Below are 16,618 nucleotides of genomic sequence, written 5' to 3'. Positions count from 1 at the left end.
GTGAAAGAAGTCGGACAGGGGAGCCACGAGGGGCCCACGAGGGTGGGGGCGCGCCTTGTGGCTTCCTTCAAGCTTCCCTGACGTCTACTCCAAGTCTCCTGGATTGCTTCCGTTCCAAAAATAACTCTCCCGAAGGTTTCATTCCATTTGGACTCCGTTTAATATTCTTTTTCTTCGAAACACTAAAATAGGCAAGAAAACAACAATTTGGGCTAGGCCTCGGTTAATAGGTTAGTCCCGAAAATAATATAAAAGTGCTTAGTAAAGCCCATAAACATCCAAAACATATAATATAATAGCATGAATATTTCATAAATTATAGATACGTTGGAGACGTATCAGTACTTATGTATGAGACATATGCCTACTCTGATTTAGTATTCTGTTATCCGAACTACAAAATCATATTTAGATAGAACATAATGCTCCTACAATAAGACAATACAAACAAGTAGATACAACTACATCTAAATTAAACGGCACGTACGACTTAACTTGCAACATATAATATAAAAACTACATGAAGTCATCATCGTCATCCTCCATCGATGCAGAATTCTTGTCCTTCGGCAATACAGAACTCTTGCCCTTTGACGATGCTGAACTCTTGGCCGACGACATGAAGATATCGTCTTCATCCTCACTATCCTCAGTCCATAAAATGGTATGTTTTGCTGCAACCTTTACGTATGTTTCACTCTTACCTTGTTGCTTCATCCATCTTCCCTGCAACCTCAGAAGTTCTTTCCGTATTTCCTCAAAGGTCCTGAAAGACAACCCACACCTACTTAATGCGTACTGATGAATTTGTCCCACGAAACTAATATGTTGTCTACCCTGAAACCGGCGGCTAAATCTAGAAGACATTTGGACATACTAGGGTGAAAACTACGATCAAAAGGATATCCGGACATCTTGACGAGACTACGAGACTACAATAGAATGCTTACCAACGCTAGTGCCGAGGGTGCTTTTAGGTTGAGAACACAAAGAAAGGCGGGAACTCGGAAGCGGGAAAATATGGCGGGAAGTAGAGAGCGGGAAAATACGGCGGGAACGAGCAGAGCGGGAAAATATGGCGGAAAAAGGCGGCCCGAGATATAAGCGGGGAATGTGTGGGGATAGAAAATGGGTACATGCACATGTCGGCCTATAGGTGGCCAATTAGTACTAATCGGCCTACAGATAGCCGATTAGCTCCAGTCGGCCAACAGCTGACCGACAGGATACTAGTGGCTGATATCACAGGAAGGCCAGCAGCAAGCTGACTGGGTTCCAATCGGCTACCTCCAGGTTGACTGGATCCAATCGACCAGCAGCATGCCGATGGTGTATTATTTTTAAAAATGATGTATCTGGCATAATATGTATGAAAATTCATTAAAAATGTATTATTTTAAAAAAATTAGCAGGAATCCGTGGATGATGCCAGTTCCACGGCTAAACTTGCATAGTAGGCGATCACTCTGCCACGGATCTCATGTGCATATCGCAACACTAGCGAGATGCTCAGGAGGGACAAAAAAGAAAATAAAAAGGAACCGGATTAGTATCAGGGTAATTGAACCCGACGTGAATCAAACACGCAACCTTCTGATCTGGAGTCAGACGCGCTACCATTGTGCCACGGATCCGGTGTGCTAATGTGCTCTAATAAGAACTTATCTACTAGTATCTTGATCACACTTACCTGGACGTCTTATGCAGCATGTACGTACGGGGTTGCCTCGCCCGGTCGCCCCTAATCAGGATTCAGGACCCAGCGTCTTGTTACAGAACCGCTCCGGCTCAGTGCACCATTGCAGTTTAAAACTCCTCCGAAGGGCGTGGCCATCGGTCGGCAGGTTAAGCTGCGCAAGAAAACACAACGTAGAAACGATGTGGGATCAGATTTGAGAGCCCCGAAGATCAGGCAGCAGGGCAACAAAGACGCAGAACGGCGCTATTTTCAGTGCAACGGAAGCGGCAGAACAACCGAACAGGTCACACGCACGCCGAAACGGAAATACTGAACGCAACTTGATCTTCATTGCTTGCCGGTCGATAGCAACGTGACCTCGGGTGAACAGTAAAAGAATTCAAAAAAAAACTTATTTTTTAGCAAACATTGTTAAGTGTTTTTTTTTTTTTGCTTGCAAAGTTTCAACATCGGATGACATTCGTGGAAAACGTGGCAAAGAAACAAAATCAATGCTCTAAAAGTATTCTTTGCAAAAGCATTTTGGGGCATCGAGATTTTTTTTCATGGTTTTCCACAAATGTCATTTCGTGGTGAAACTTTACAAGCAATGAAAACGTTTGTCAATGTTTGCTATAAAAGTTCATTTTTTTTTCTATTTTTACTGTCCAATTGAGCTCACATGAGCTCGAGCTTAGAAAAGCACGTTCGTGGCACCAGATCATATACTCGCCTATACACAACTTTATCGGCGGGTACCTAGCTATACGTGTTAGGGCATGTACAATGGTTCTATCTTAGGAATGCCACGTAGGATAAATGATGAGGTGTAGGGAAGAGAAATCATAAGAAAAGGCTTATCTTCTCTTATTTAAGAGAAGAAGAGATGATCTCTTAGCAGAATATGTCTCACCACGTTTTTAAAACTAGCTAGTTATTGAAGATAAGGCTAAGAGCATCTCCAGCTGTTGGCCCCTCAGGGGCGCCTAAAATCGTCGCCTGGGGGTGAGCCGGCGCAAAAAAAAACAGCCTGGGGGCGAGTTGCCCCCCAGTCGCCGGCCCGAGGGCCGCCCCAGACACGTCTAATTTTTTTCAAAATAAACGTTCGGCGAAGTTTGGTTAAACACGACTAAATTTCGGCAAACTTTGGCATATGTTACACATGTCGCGAAGCGTTACATAGCAAATATAACTAAAAAGGAAATCGCTAAACGCGGAGTAGTCGCCGTCGTCGCCGCCATCCTCGCCGCCGTCGGCGGCGGCGGCCTTCTCCTCCTTGATGCGGTCGTCCCTGCTGGACCACTGCCCGGCGTCGCCATGGCGGACTGGTGGCGGCGGCGGCGCGCCGTCGTCGCTGTCGTCGAGGACAACGACTCCTCCTTCTTCGCGGCCCTGGCGGCGCTGCTCGAAGCGCCGCAGGGCGGCAACCTGGCGGTCCCTCTCCATCTTCAGGAAGTCCTTGCGCGCCCATTTCAGGGCCGCCTCGTCGTCGAGCTCAACGTCGCCGGGCTCCGTCTTAACGGCGGGGAGCCCCAGCTCCGTTTTCACCGGCGCGAGCCCCGGCTCCGTCTTTGGCTTGACAAAGCGCGGAGGAGCCGACGAGGAGGCGCGCTGGCCGCCCTCGTTGATGATGATGCCGGCGCTGCGAGTGCGCCGGCCGAGCGGCGTCTCCGTCGCGGGCTCGGCCTTGACGCCGAGCAGCGCCGGAGAGCTAGAGGAGTGGGAAGAAGATCGCGACGAGGAGTTTGAGGAGTAAGACAAGGAAGTGACAAACCTCCTGGGCATCCATTGCCTGGCGCGTCGGCGATGGGCCCGGCCGCCGGGGGAGGGTATGCCAACGGCGGGTCGTTGCCTCCCTCAAGGTGCGCCAGCACGCCCTCGAGCGTGCGGCCGGGGACGCCCCACCACACGCGGCGCCCCTCGCTGTTCTTCATGCCGCCCAACACCGGCGCCCCATTGGTTGACGCCAGCCGCTACTCCTGACGGCGCTCGAAGTACTCCGCCCATGCCGCGTGGTTGTCGGCGGCGTACTGGGGGAGGGCGAGCTGTTCGTCGATGAGGGAGGCGCGCGCAAGCTCGACCTCGACGGCGAAGTAGGTGAAGGAAATATGCCCTAGAGGCAATAATAAAGTTATTATTTATTTCCTTATATCATGATAAATGTTTATTATTCATGCTAGAATTGTATTAACCGGAAACATAATACATGTGTGAATACATAGACAAACATAGTGTCACTAGTACGCCTCTACTTGACTAGCTCGTTGATCAAAGATGGATTTGTTTCCTGACCATAGACATGAGTTGTCATTTGATTAACGGGATCACGTCATTAGGAGAATGATGTGATTGACTTGACCCATTCCGTTAGCTTAGCACTTGATCGTTTAGTATGTTGCTATTGATTAATTCACGACTTATACATGTTCCTACAACTATGAGATTATGCAACTCCCATTTACCGGAGGAACACTTTGTGTGCTACCAAACGTCACAACGTAACTGGGTGATTATAAAGGAGCTCTACAGGTGTCTCCAAAGGTACATGTTGAGTTTGCGTACTTCGAGATTAGGTTTTGTCACTCCAATTGTCGGAGAGGTATCTCTGGGCCCTCTCGGTAATGCACATCACTATAAGACTTGCAAGCAATGTAGCTAATGAGTTAGTTACGAAATGATGCATTACGTAACGAGTAAAGAGACTTGCCGGTAACGAGATTGAACTAGGTATTGAGATACCGATGAACAAATCTTGGGCAAGTAACATACCGATGACAAAGGGAACAATGTATGTTGTTATGCGGTTTGACCGATAAAGATCTTCGTAGAATATGTAGGAGCCAATATGAGCATCCAGGTTCCGCTATTGGTTATTGATCGGAGACGTGTCTCGGTCATGTCTACATAGTTCTCGAACCCGTAGGGTCCGCACGCTTAAAGTTAGATGAAGGTTATATTATGAGTTTATATATTATGATGTACCGAAGATAGTTCGGAGTCCCGGATGTGATCACGGACATGACGATGAGTCTCGAAATGGTCAAGACATGAAGATTGATATATTGGACGACTATATTCGGACACCAAAATGGTTCCGGGGGTTATCGGATATATACCGGAGTACCGGGGGGTTACCGGAACCCCCCGGGGGGTTAATGGGCCTCATGGGCCCAAAGTGGAGAAGAGGAGGGGCGGCCAGGGGAGGCCGCACGCCCCCTCCCCCTCTAGTCCGAATAGGACAAGGAGGGGGGCGGCGCCCCCCTTTCCTTCCTCCCCTCTCTCCCTTCCTTCCCCCTCTCCTAATTGGATAAGGAAAGGAGGGAGTCCTACTCCCGGTGGGAGTAGGACTCCTCCTGGTGCGCCCCCTCCTGGCCGGTCGCCCCCTCCCCCTTGCTCCTTTAAATACGGGGGCAGGGGGGCACCTCTAGACACAACAACAATTGATCCTTGAGATCTATTAGCCGTGTGCGGTGCCCCCCTCCACTATATTCCACCTCGATAATATCGTAGCGGTGCTTAGGCAAAGCCCTGCGTCGGTAGAACATCATCATCGTCACCACGCTGTCGTGCTGACGGAACTCTCTCTCGACACTCGGCTGGATCGGAGTTCGAGGGACGTCATCGAGCTGAACGTGTGCAAGAACTCGGAGGTGTCGTGATTTTGGTGCTTGATCGGTCGGGCCGTGAAGATGTACGACTACATCAACCATGTTGTGCTAACGCTTCCACTTTCGGTCTACGAGGGTACGTGGACAACACTCTCCCCTCTCGCTGCTATGCATCACCATGATCTTGCGTGTGCATAGGAATTTTTTTGAAATTACTACATTCCCCAACAGTGGCATCCGAGCCTGGTTTTATGCGTAGATGTTATATGAACGAGTAGAACACAATTGAGTTGTGGGCGATACAAGTCATACTGCTTACCAGCATGTTATACTTTGGTTCGGCGGTATTGTTGGATGAAGCGGCCCGGACCGACATTACGCATACGCTTACGCGAGACTGGTTCTACCGACGTGCTTTGCACACAGGTGGCTGGCGGGTGTCAGTTTCTCCAACTTTAGTTGAACTGAGTGTGGCTACGCCCGGTCTTTAAGAAGGTTAAAACAACACTAACTTGACGAACTATCGTTGTGGTTTTGATGCGTAGGTAAGAACGGTTCTTGCTCAACCCGTAGCAGCCACGTAAAACTTGCAACAACAAAGTAGAGAACGTCTAACTTGTTTTTGCAGGGCATGTTGTGATGTGATATGGTCAAGACATGATGCTATATTTTATTGTATGAGATGATCATGTTTTGTAACCAAATTATCGGCAACTGGCAGGAGCCATATGGTTGTCGCTTTATTGTATGCAATGCAATCGTCCTGTAATTGCTTTACTTATCACTAAGAGGTAGCGATAGTCGTAGAAGCAATAGGTGGCGAAGCGACAACGATGCTACGATGAAGATCAAGGTGTCACGCCGGTGACGATGGTGATCATGACGGTGCTTCGGAGATGGTGATCACAAGCACAAGATGATGATGGCCATATCATATCACTTATATTGATTGCATGTGATGTTTATCCTTTATGCATCTTATTTTGCTTTGATTGACGGTAGCATTATAAGATGATCTCTCACTAAATTTCAAGGTACAAGTGTTCTCCCTGAGTATGCACCGTTGCGAAAGTTCTTCGTGCTGAGACACCACGTGATGATCGGGTGTGATAGGCTCTACGTTCAAATACAACGGGTGCAAAATAGTTGCACATGCGGAATACTCAGGTTAAACTTGATGAGCCTAGCATATACAGATATGGCCTCGGAACACTGAGACTGAAAGGTCGAGCGTGAATCATATAGTAGATATGATCAACATAGTGATGTTCACCATTGAAAACTACTCCATCTCACGTGATGATCGGACATGGTTTAGTTGATTTGGATCACGTGATCACTTAGATGATTAGAGGGATGTCTATCTAAGTGGGATTTCTTAAGTAATATGATTAATTGAACTTAATTTTATCATGAACTTAGTACCTGATAGTATTTTTGCTTGTCTATGTTTGTTGTAGATAGATGGCTCGTGTTGTTGTTCCGTTGAATTTTAATGCGTTCCTTGAGAAAGCTAAGTTGAAACATGATGGTAGCAATTACACGGACTGGGTCCATAACTTGAGGATTATCCTCATTGCTGCACGGAAGAATTACGTCCTGGAAGCACCGCTGGGTGCCAGGCCTGCTGCAGATGCAATTGACGACGTTAAGAACATCTGGCAGAGCAAAGCTGATGACTACTCGATAGTTCAGTGTGCCATGCTTTACGGCTTAGAACCGGGACTTCAACGATGTTTTGAACGTCATGGAGCATATGAGATGTTCCAGGAGTTGAAGTTAATATTTCAAGCAAATGCCCGGATTGAGAGATATGAAGTCTCGAATAAGTTCTATAGCTGCAAGATGGAAGAGAAAGTTCTGTCAGTGAACATATACTCAAAATGTTTGGGTATAATAATCACTTGATTCAACTGGGAGTTAATCTTCCTGATGATAGCATCCTTGACAAAATTCTTCAATCACTGCCACCAAGCTACAAGAGCTTCGTGATGAACTATAATATGCAAGGGATGGACAAGACTATTCCCGAGCTCTTCGCAATGATAAAAGTTGCGGAGGTAGAAATCAAAAAGGAGCATCAAGTGTTGATGGTCAATAAGACCACTAGTTTCAAGAAAAAGGGTAAAGGGAAGAAGAAGGGGAACTTCAAGAAGAACATCAAACAAGTTGCTTCTCAAGAGAAGAAACCCAAATCTGGACCTAAGCCTGAGACTGAGTGCTTCTACTGCAAGCAGACTGGTCACTGGAAGCGGAACTGCCCCAAGTATTTGGCGGATAAGAAGGATGGCAAGGTGAACAAAGGTATATGTGATATACATGTTATTGATGTGTACCTTACTAATTCTCGCAGTAGCACCTGGGTATTTGATACTGGCTCTGTTGCTAATATTTGCAACTTCAAACAGGGACTATGGATTAAGCGAAGATTGGCTAAGGACGAGGTGACGATGCACGTGGGAAATGGTTCCAAAGTCGATGTGATCGCGGTCGGCACGCTACCTCTACATCTACCTTCGGGATTAGTTTTAGACCTAAATAATTGTTATTTGGTGCCACCGTTAAGCATGAACATTATATCTGGATCTTGTTTGATGCGAGACGGTTATTCATTTAAATCAAAGAATAATGGTTGTTCTATTTATATGAGTAATATCTTTTATGGTCATGCACCCTTGAAGAGTGGTCTATTTTTTAAATCTCGATAGTAGTGATACACATATTCATAATGTTGAAACCAAAAGATGCAGAGTCGATAGTGATAGTGCAACTTATTTGTGGCACTGCCGTTTGGGTCATATTGGTGTAAAGCGCATGAAAAAACTCCATACTGATGGACTTCTGGAATCACTTGATTATGAATCACTTGGTACTTGCGAACCGTGCCTCATGGGCAAGATGACTAAAACATCGTTCTCCAGAACTATGGAGCGAGCAACATATTTCTTGGAAATCATACATACTGATGTATGTGCTCTAATGAACATTGAGGCTCGCGGCCGGTATCGTTATTTTCTCACCTTCACGGATGATTTGAGCAGATATGGGTATATCTACTTAATGAAACATAAGTCTGAAACATTTGAAAAGTTCAAAGAATTTCAGAGTGAAGTGGAAAATCATCGTAACAAGAAAATAAGGTTTCTACGATCCGAACGTGGAGGAGAATATTTGAGTTATGAGTTTGGTTTACATTTGAAACAATGCGGAATAGTTTCGCAACTCACGCCACCCGGAACACCACAACGAAATGGTGTGTCCGAATGTCGTAATCGTACTTTACTAGATATGGTACGATCTATGATGTCTCTTACTGATGTACCGCTATCGTTTTGGGGTTATGCTTTAGAGACGGCCGCATTCACGTTAAATAGGGCACCATCAAAATCCATTGAGACGACGCCTTATGAACTGTGGTTTGGCAAGAAACCAAAGTTGTCGTTTCTTAAAGTTTGGGGCTACGATGCTTATGTGAAGAAACTTCAACCAGATAAGCTCGAACCCAAATCGGAGAAATGTGTCTTCATAGGATACCCAAAAGAGACTATTGGGTACACCTTCTATCACAGATCTGAAGGCAAGACTTTTGTTGCTAAATTTGTATCCTTTCTAGAGAAGGAGTTTCTCTCGAAAGAAGTGAGTGGGAGGAAAGTAGAACTTGATGAGGTAACTGTACCTGCTCCCTTATTGGAAAGTAGTTCATCACAGAAACCGGTTCCTGTGACAACTACACCAATTAGTGAGGAAGCTAATGATATTGATCATGAAACTTCAGATCAAGTTACTACCGAACCTTGTAGGTCAACTAGAGTAAGATCCGCACCAGAGTGGTAGGGTAATCCTATTCTGGAGGTCATGTTACTTGACCATGGCGAACCTACGAACTATGAGGAAGCGATGATGAGCCCAGATTCCGCAAAATGGCTTGAGGCCATGAAATCTGAGATGGGATCCATGTATGAGAACAAAGTATGGACTTTGGTTGACTTGCCCGATGATCGGCAAGCCATCGAGAATAAATGGATCTTCAAGAAGAAGACTGACGCTGATGGTAATGTTACTGTCTACAAAGCTCGACTTGTTGCAAAAGGTTTTCGACAAGTTCAAGGAGTTGACTACGATGAGACTTTCTCACCCGTAGCGATGCTTAAGTCTGTACGAATCATGTTAGCAATTGCTGCATTTTATGATTATGAAATATGGCAAATGGATGTCAAAACTGCATTCCTGAATGGATTTCTAGAAGAAGAGTTGTATATGATGCAACCAGAAGGTTTTTTCGATCCAAAAGGTGCTAACAAAGTGTGCAAGGTCCAGCGATCCATTTATGGACCGGTGCAAGCCTCTCGGAGTTGGAATAAACGCTTTGATAGTGTGATCAAAGCATATGGGTTTATACAGACTTTTGGAGAAGCCTGTATTTACAAGAAAGTGAGTGGGAGCTCTGTAGCATTTCTGATATTATATGTAGACGACATATTATTGATTGGAAATGATATAGAATTTTTGGATAGCATAAAAGGATACTTGAATAAAAGTTTTTCAATGAAGGACCCCGGTGAAGCTGCTTACATATTAGGCATCAAGATCTATAGAGATAGATCAAGACGCTTAATTGGACTTTCACAAAGCATATACCTTGATAAAGTTTTGAAAAAGTTCAAAATGGATCAAGCAAAGAAAGGGTTCTTGCCTGTATTACAAGGTGTGAAGTTGAGTCAGACTCAATGCCCGACCACAGCAGAAGATAGAGAGAAAATGAAAGATGTTCCCTATGCTTCAGCCATAGGCTCTATCATGTATGCAATATTGTGTATCAGACCTGATGTATGCTTAGCAATAAGTTTAGCAGGGAGGTAACAAAGTAATCCAGGAGTGGACCACTGGACAGCGGTCAAGAATATCCTGAAATACCTGAAAAGGACTAAGGATATGTTTCTCGTTTATGGAGGTGACAAAGAGCTAGTCGTAAATGGTTACGTCGATGCAAGCTTTGAAACTGATCTGGACGATTCTAAATCGCAAACCGGATACGTGTTTATATTGAACGGTGGAGCTGTCAGTTGGTGCAATTCTAAACAAAGCGCCGTGACGGGATCTACATGTGAAGCGGAGTACATAGATGCTTTGGAAGCAGCAAATGAAGGAGTCTGGATGAAGGAGTTCATATCCGATCTAGGTGTCATACCTAGTGCATCGGGACCAATGAAGATCTTCGGTGACAATACTGGTGCAATTGCCTTGGCAAAGGAATCCAGATTTCACAAGAGGACCAAGCACATCAAGAGACGCTTCAATTCCATCTGGGACCAAGTCCAGGTGGGAGACATAGAGATTTCTAAGATACATACGGATCTGAATGTTGCAGACCCATTGACTAAGCCTCTTCCACGAGCAAAACAAGATCAACACCAAGGCTCCATGGGTGTTAGAATCATTACTGTGTAATCTAGATTATTGACTCTAGTGCAAGTGGGAGACTGAAGGAAATATGCCCTAGAGGCAATAATAAAGTTATTATTTATTTTCTTATATCATGATAAATGTTTATTATTCATGCTAGAATTGTATTAACCGGAAACACAATACATGTGTGAATACATACACAAACATAGTGTCACTAGTATGCCTCTACTTGACTAGCTCGTTGATCAAAGATGGTTTTGTTTCCTGACCATAGACATGAGTTGTCATTTGATTAACGGGATCACATCATTAGGAGAATGATGTGATTGACTTGACCCATTCCGTTAGCTTAGTACTTGATCGTTTAGTATGTTGCTATTGCTTTATTTATGACTTATACATGTTCCTACAACTATGAGATTATGCAACTCCCGTTTATCGGAGGAACACTTTGTGTGCTACCAAACGTCACAACGTAACTGGGTGATTATAAAGGAGCTCTACAGGTGTCTCCAAAGGTACATGTTGAGTTGGCGTACTTCGAGATTAGGTTTTGTCACTCCGATTGTCGGAGAGGTATCTCTGGGCCCTCTCGATAATGCACATCACTATAAGCATTGAAAGCAATGTAGCTAATGAGTTAGTTACGGAATGACGCATTACGTAACGAGTAAAGAGACTTGCCGGTAACGAGATTGAACTAGGTATTGAGATACCGACGATCAAATCTCGGGAAAGTAACATACCGATGACAAAGGGAACAACGTATGTTGTTATGCGGTTTGACCGATAAAGATCTTCGTAGAATATGTAGGAGCCAATATGAGCATCCAGGTTCTGCTATTGGTTATTGACCGGAGACGTGTCTCGGTCATGTCTACATAGTTCTCGAACCCGTAGGGTCCGCATGCTTAAAGTTAGATGAAGGTTATATTATGAGTTTATATATTATGATGTACCGAAGATAGTTCGGAGTCCTGGATGTGATCACGGACATGACGGGGAGTCTCAAAATGGTCGAGACATGAAGATTGATATATTGGACGACTATATTCGGACACCAGAATGGTTCCGGGGGTTATCGGATATATACCGGAGTACCGGGGGGGTACCGGAACCCCCCGGGGGGTTAATGGGCCTCATGGACCCAAAGTGGAGAAGAGGAGGGGCGGCCAGGGGAGGCCACGCGCCCCCTCCCCCTCTAGTCTGAATAGGACAAGGGGGGGTTGCGACGCCCCCTTTCCTTCCTCCCCTCTCTCCCTTCCTTCCCCCTCTCCTAATTGGATAAGGAAAGGAGGGAGTCCTACTCCCGGTGGGAGTAGGACTCCTCCTGGCACGCCCCCTCCTGGTCGGCCGCCCCCTCCCCCTTGCTCCTTTATATACGGGGGCAGGGGGGCACCTCTAGACACAACAACAATTGATCCTTGAGATCTATTAGCCGTGTGCAGTGCCTCCCTCCACTATATTCCACCTCGATAATATCGCAGCGGTGCTTAGGCAAAGCCTTGCATCAGTAGAACATCATCATTGTCACCATGCCGTCGTGCTGACGGAACTCTCCCTCGACACTTGGACTTTCCTAGCTCTCAGAATCTATAAATATGTGCCTCCCCCCGGAATTCGCGGATGAATTCCACCCTAACCCTAAAAATTCTCCTCCCACCATGCCGGACATGTCCGTCCGCGCCGGACGCATCTCCGCCGCCGTCCGCAGCCAATGGCGCGCCGCCCCGAGGCCCGATCCGCCCGGCCGCCATCGCCTCCCGTCCCCGCCGCCCGAGCGGAGCGCCGCCGCCTCCCCGCGCTCCGGCCGCCGCCTCCCGTCGCCTCCAGCCGCCTCCTTCGCCGCCGGTGGTCGCCGCCGCCGCCTGCCAGCCTCGCCTCGCCGGGCGCCACCGCACAGCCCGCCTCCGCCGCCCAGAGCCCGCCGGCTCCCTCCACCGCGCCACCCTGGCCAGATCCGGCCGTGGGAAGGCCGGATCCACCGCCCCCCCCTCGCCGGCCCCCGCCTCTCCGACGAACCTCGTCATCCGCGCCCGGGTCAACCCCCAGATCCGGAGGTGATATTTCTGCTAAGTCCCGAATATTTTTGCATTTTGGTCCCCTGTTCATCGCATCATAACTCTGCATCCGCAGCTCTATTTTATGCGTGTAATATGTCAAAATGTTCGTTGTGAGATGCTCTTCATTTTATTCCATTGGCCATGTTCATTTGAGGCCATCTAGATGCCTGAATCTCTGATGCAAGAGTGCTATAGAATGTTAGTTTCTGATTCTTAACAGAATGTGTGCATTTGTCATTTTTGCTACATTTATTTTGTGCATCTTATGGGCATGAGCTCTACAGGTGTTTTGTTCTATGCCATGCCATCATTACAGAGGTTCTTACCATGTATTTTTATGATCAATGAGGTGACTAGCACAAGCATGAAAACTAGGCTTCGTGATGTTGCTGATTTTAGTCCCTGTTCTGCTGTTATTTTGATGCTATGTAAACTTGATGCTACAAAGAGATCCATGCTTATTTCGAGATACTTCATTAAGGATGTTTTGAACATATGGTTATGCTATATCCATCCATGCCCCCTTTTGCAAATTTGGAATAGCCTAGCATGTCATTTTCGTGCTCTACTTTTGCTATAAATTGTTTCCTGGCAGATTGTTTACATGTTATTCAATTTTGCAAAGGTTGTTGTAGTTGATCCTTGCATGCTATGAACTTGTTCTTGCCATGGTTAGCTTCATAAACATGTATTCTTACTGTTGGTTACCTTGTCATGCCATGTATTGCTCTGTGGTGAGTGGTTCAAGCTCACCAACATGCCTACTTATTGTTGTTCCTTCCATGTCTGAATCTGTCATATAACTTGCCATGTTTACATGGGGGCCGTCATATTTTCCGTTCCATTTTGGCTCATGGTCAGCAAGGGTCTTTTGTTCTACGCAATTAGTAGATTCATTCCATGCCTTTGTTTGCCATGATAAGTTCCTGTAGCATGTTGTTTGATAGCTCTAAACATTGCAACCTGATGTTATTTTGAGCATGTTCTAGTGATTTCTGGAGATAACTCAGTGTTCATGTTTTATTATGCTTTACCTGTACATCATGTCCATGCCTTTTGTTTTTATGTTGAGGTGATGTAGCATATTTTTTTGATGCTCGCAATATGCCTAGTTGCTGTTTTGGGCAGATTGTTGTTATGTCTTGTATAGAGTGTATGTGTTGAACCGTTGCTCTGTTTTGAGTGTGCTCTATATGAAACTTGCTTGATTTTGCATGTAGTTCCATATTATCATGTTGCATCCTTGTTTTGAGGTGTTTGCTTGATGTTTGTATTCATTTTGCATCAATGTCATGTTTAACTTGTTTTCCTCATATCTTCTAGGCCGTAGCCCCGAATTAAATGAACTTTATATTTAACTTGACTAAAATTTCGTGTAGATCATATTGGTGCATTTTAACTTGTTGTTTAACAACTTGAACATAATGTTTAATCAGATCTGGACTAATTTTGAAATATGCATATGAGGACTTACCGGATTTGTTATATGTTATTTCCGGCCTCATTTAAACTTGCCTTGATGTGGTGCTCTTGTTTGCATCATCTCTTGCCATGAGTAGATTCATGTAGTCTTGTCTTGCATCATACTTGGTTGAGCATCATGCCTTGTTCATGTGTGGTGTGTTTACCATGTTGTGTGCTTCTTCTCGATAGTTTCCCGTTTCGTTGCGATCGTGAGGATTCGTTCGTCTACGCTTGGTTTGCCTTCGTGGCTTCATCTTCTTCATGGACTCGTTCTTCTTCCTAGCAGGATTTCAGGCAAGATGACCGCTACCCTGGATCTCACTACTGTCATTGCTATACTAGTTGCTTCGTTCTATCGCTTTGCTGCGCTACCTATCATCTGCTCTTCAAGCCTCCCAAATTGCCATGTCAGCCTCTAACCTTTTCACCCTTCCTAGCAAACCGTTGCTTGGCTATGTTACCGCTTTGCTCAGCCCTCTTATAGCGTTGCTAGTTGCAGGTGAAGTTGAAGATTGCTCCATGGTGGACAGGATTTTGTTGGGATATCACAATATCTCTTATTTAATTAATACATCTATATACTTGGTAAAGGGTGGAAGACTCGGCCTTATGCCTGGTGTTTTGTTCCACTCTTGCCGCCGTAGTTTCCGTCATACCGGTGTTATGTTCCCGGATTTTGCGTCCCTCACGCGGTTGGGTGATTTATGGGACCCCCTTGACAGTTCACTTTGAATAAAACTCCTCCAGCAAGGCCCAACCTTGGTTTTACATTTGCCTCACCTATCCCTTTTTTTCTTGGGAGTCGTGCTCTCGAGGGTCATCTTATTTTTACCCCCCCCCCGGTCCAGTGCTTGTTGTGAGTGTTGGTCTAACCTGTCAGCCGTCGGTGGCCACCAGGGGCAACTCTAGGATGGCCTACCGGAAGTTTGGACAATCCGGTGTGCCCTGAGAACGAGATATGTGCAGCTCCTATCAGGATTCGTCGGCACATTCGGGCGGCTTTGCTGGTCTTGTTTTGCCACTGTCGAAATGTCTTGTAAACCGGGATTCCGAGTCTGATCGGGTCTTCCTGGGAGAAGGTATATCCTTCGTTGATCGCGAGAGCTTATCATGGGCTAAGTTGGGACACCCCTACAGGGTATAAACTGTCGAAAGTCGTGCCCACGGTTATGTGGCAGATGGGAATTTGTTAATGTCCGGTTGTAGATAACTTGACACCAGATTCGAATTAAAACGCATCAACCGCATGTGTAGCCGTGATGGTCTCTTTTCGGCGGAGTCCGGGAAGTGAACACGATTTTTGGGTTATGTTTGACGTAAGTAGGAGTTCAGGATCACCTCTTGATCATTGCTAGCTTCACGACCGTTCCGCTTGCTCTCTTCTCGCTCTTATTTGCGTATGTTAGCCACCATATATGCTTAGTCGCTGCTGCAACCTCACCACTTTACCCCTTCCTTTCCCATTAAGCTTTGCTAGTCTTGATACCCATGGTAATGGGATTGCTGAGTCCTCGTTGCTCACAGATTACTACAACAACAGTTGCAGGTACAGGTTTTGCAATGATCATGACGCGAGAGCGATATTTGCTTGTTTGGAGTTCTTCTTCTGCTTCTTCTTCGATCAGGGGATAGGTTCCAGGTCGGCAGCCTGGGCTAGCTGGGTGGATGTCGTTTGAGTACTTGTTTGTGTTTCATCCGTAGTCGGATGTTGCTCTTTTGTATGATGATGTTGTATTTGTGTGGCATTGTATGCCTCTTGTATCCCTATCTATTATGTAATGTTGATGTAATGATACCCACCTTGCAAAAGCGTTTCAATATGCGGGTCTATCCTTGGTGGGACCTTCGAGTTCCTTTTCAATAGGGTCACATATTGGGCGTGACAAGTTGGTATCAGAGCCTCGACCGACCCTAGGAGCCCCCTTGATTGATCGGGTAGTTTGGCCGTTGTTGAGTCTAGAAGAAAACTGTTTTGGAGTCTAGTTATATCGGAGAGTAGGAATTATTTTTACTCCTCAGCCCCTTCGTCGCTCTGGTGAGGAATCTTGACGTAGGTGTTTTGAATTACTCCTTTTTTTCAAACTTTCTTTAGGATCACGCAGTTGGTTTTTCTGATCGTTGTTCCTCAGCTCTTTGCATTCGGTGCTTATCTTGTCAAAGTGATTCGACCCTCTCCGTTTTTGCAAGTTCAATCCTCAGTTGTTTTCTTTTCCCACCCGCCCACCCTTCTTCCACTCGGAACCGGAGTCCGTAATCGAGTATCCATCCTACTCGTGCGAAGTCTTTGCCTTCTTTCCTCAATGATTTTAACCGGTGTTTTCTTTCAAGATATTCGTCGGTTCCCCCTTCCAAGTTGTCTTTGTTTTCCCGCCCTCCCACCCTTTTTCTTCCCGGAGTCT

General features: G+C 45.8%; 1 non-coding gene across 1 annotated transcript; it reads right to left on the bottom strand.

Annotated features, from left to right (window-relative positions):
* Positions 1-1,562: 1,562 nt before the first annotated feature.
* Positions 1,563-1,634, bottom strand: TRNAW-CCA. The gene has a single exon. It is a non-coding gene; the product is annotated as a tRNA-Trp (tRNA).
* Positions 1,635-16,618: the final 14,984 nt, after the last annotated feature.

The sequence above is a fragment of the Triticum dicoccoides genome, chromosome 6B, assembly GCF_002162155.2.
Source record: "Triticum dicoccoides isolate Atlit2015 ecotype Zavitan chromosome 6B, WEW_v2.0, whole genome shotgun sequence".
NCBI lineage: Eukaryota > Viridiplantae > Streptophyta > Magnoliopsida > Poales > Poaceae > Triticum > Triticum dicoccoides.
This window is presented reverse-complemented; position numbering and strand designations above follow the sequence as displayed.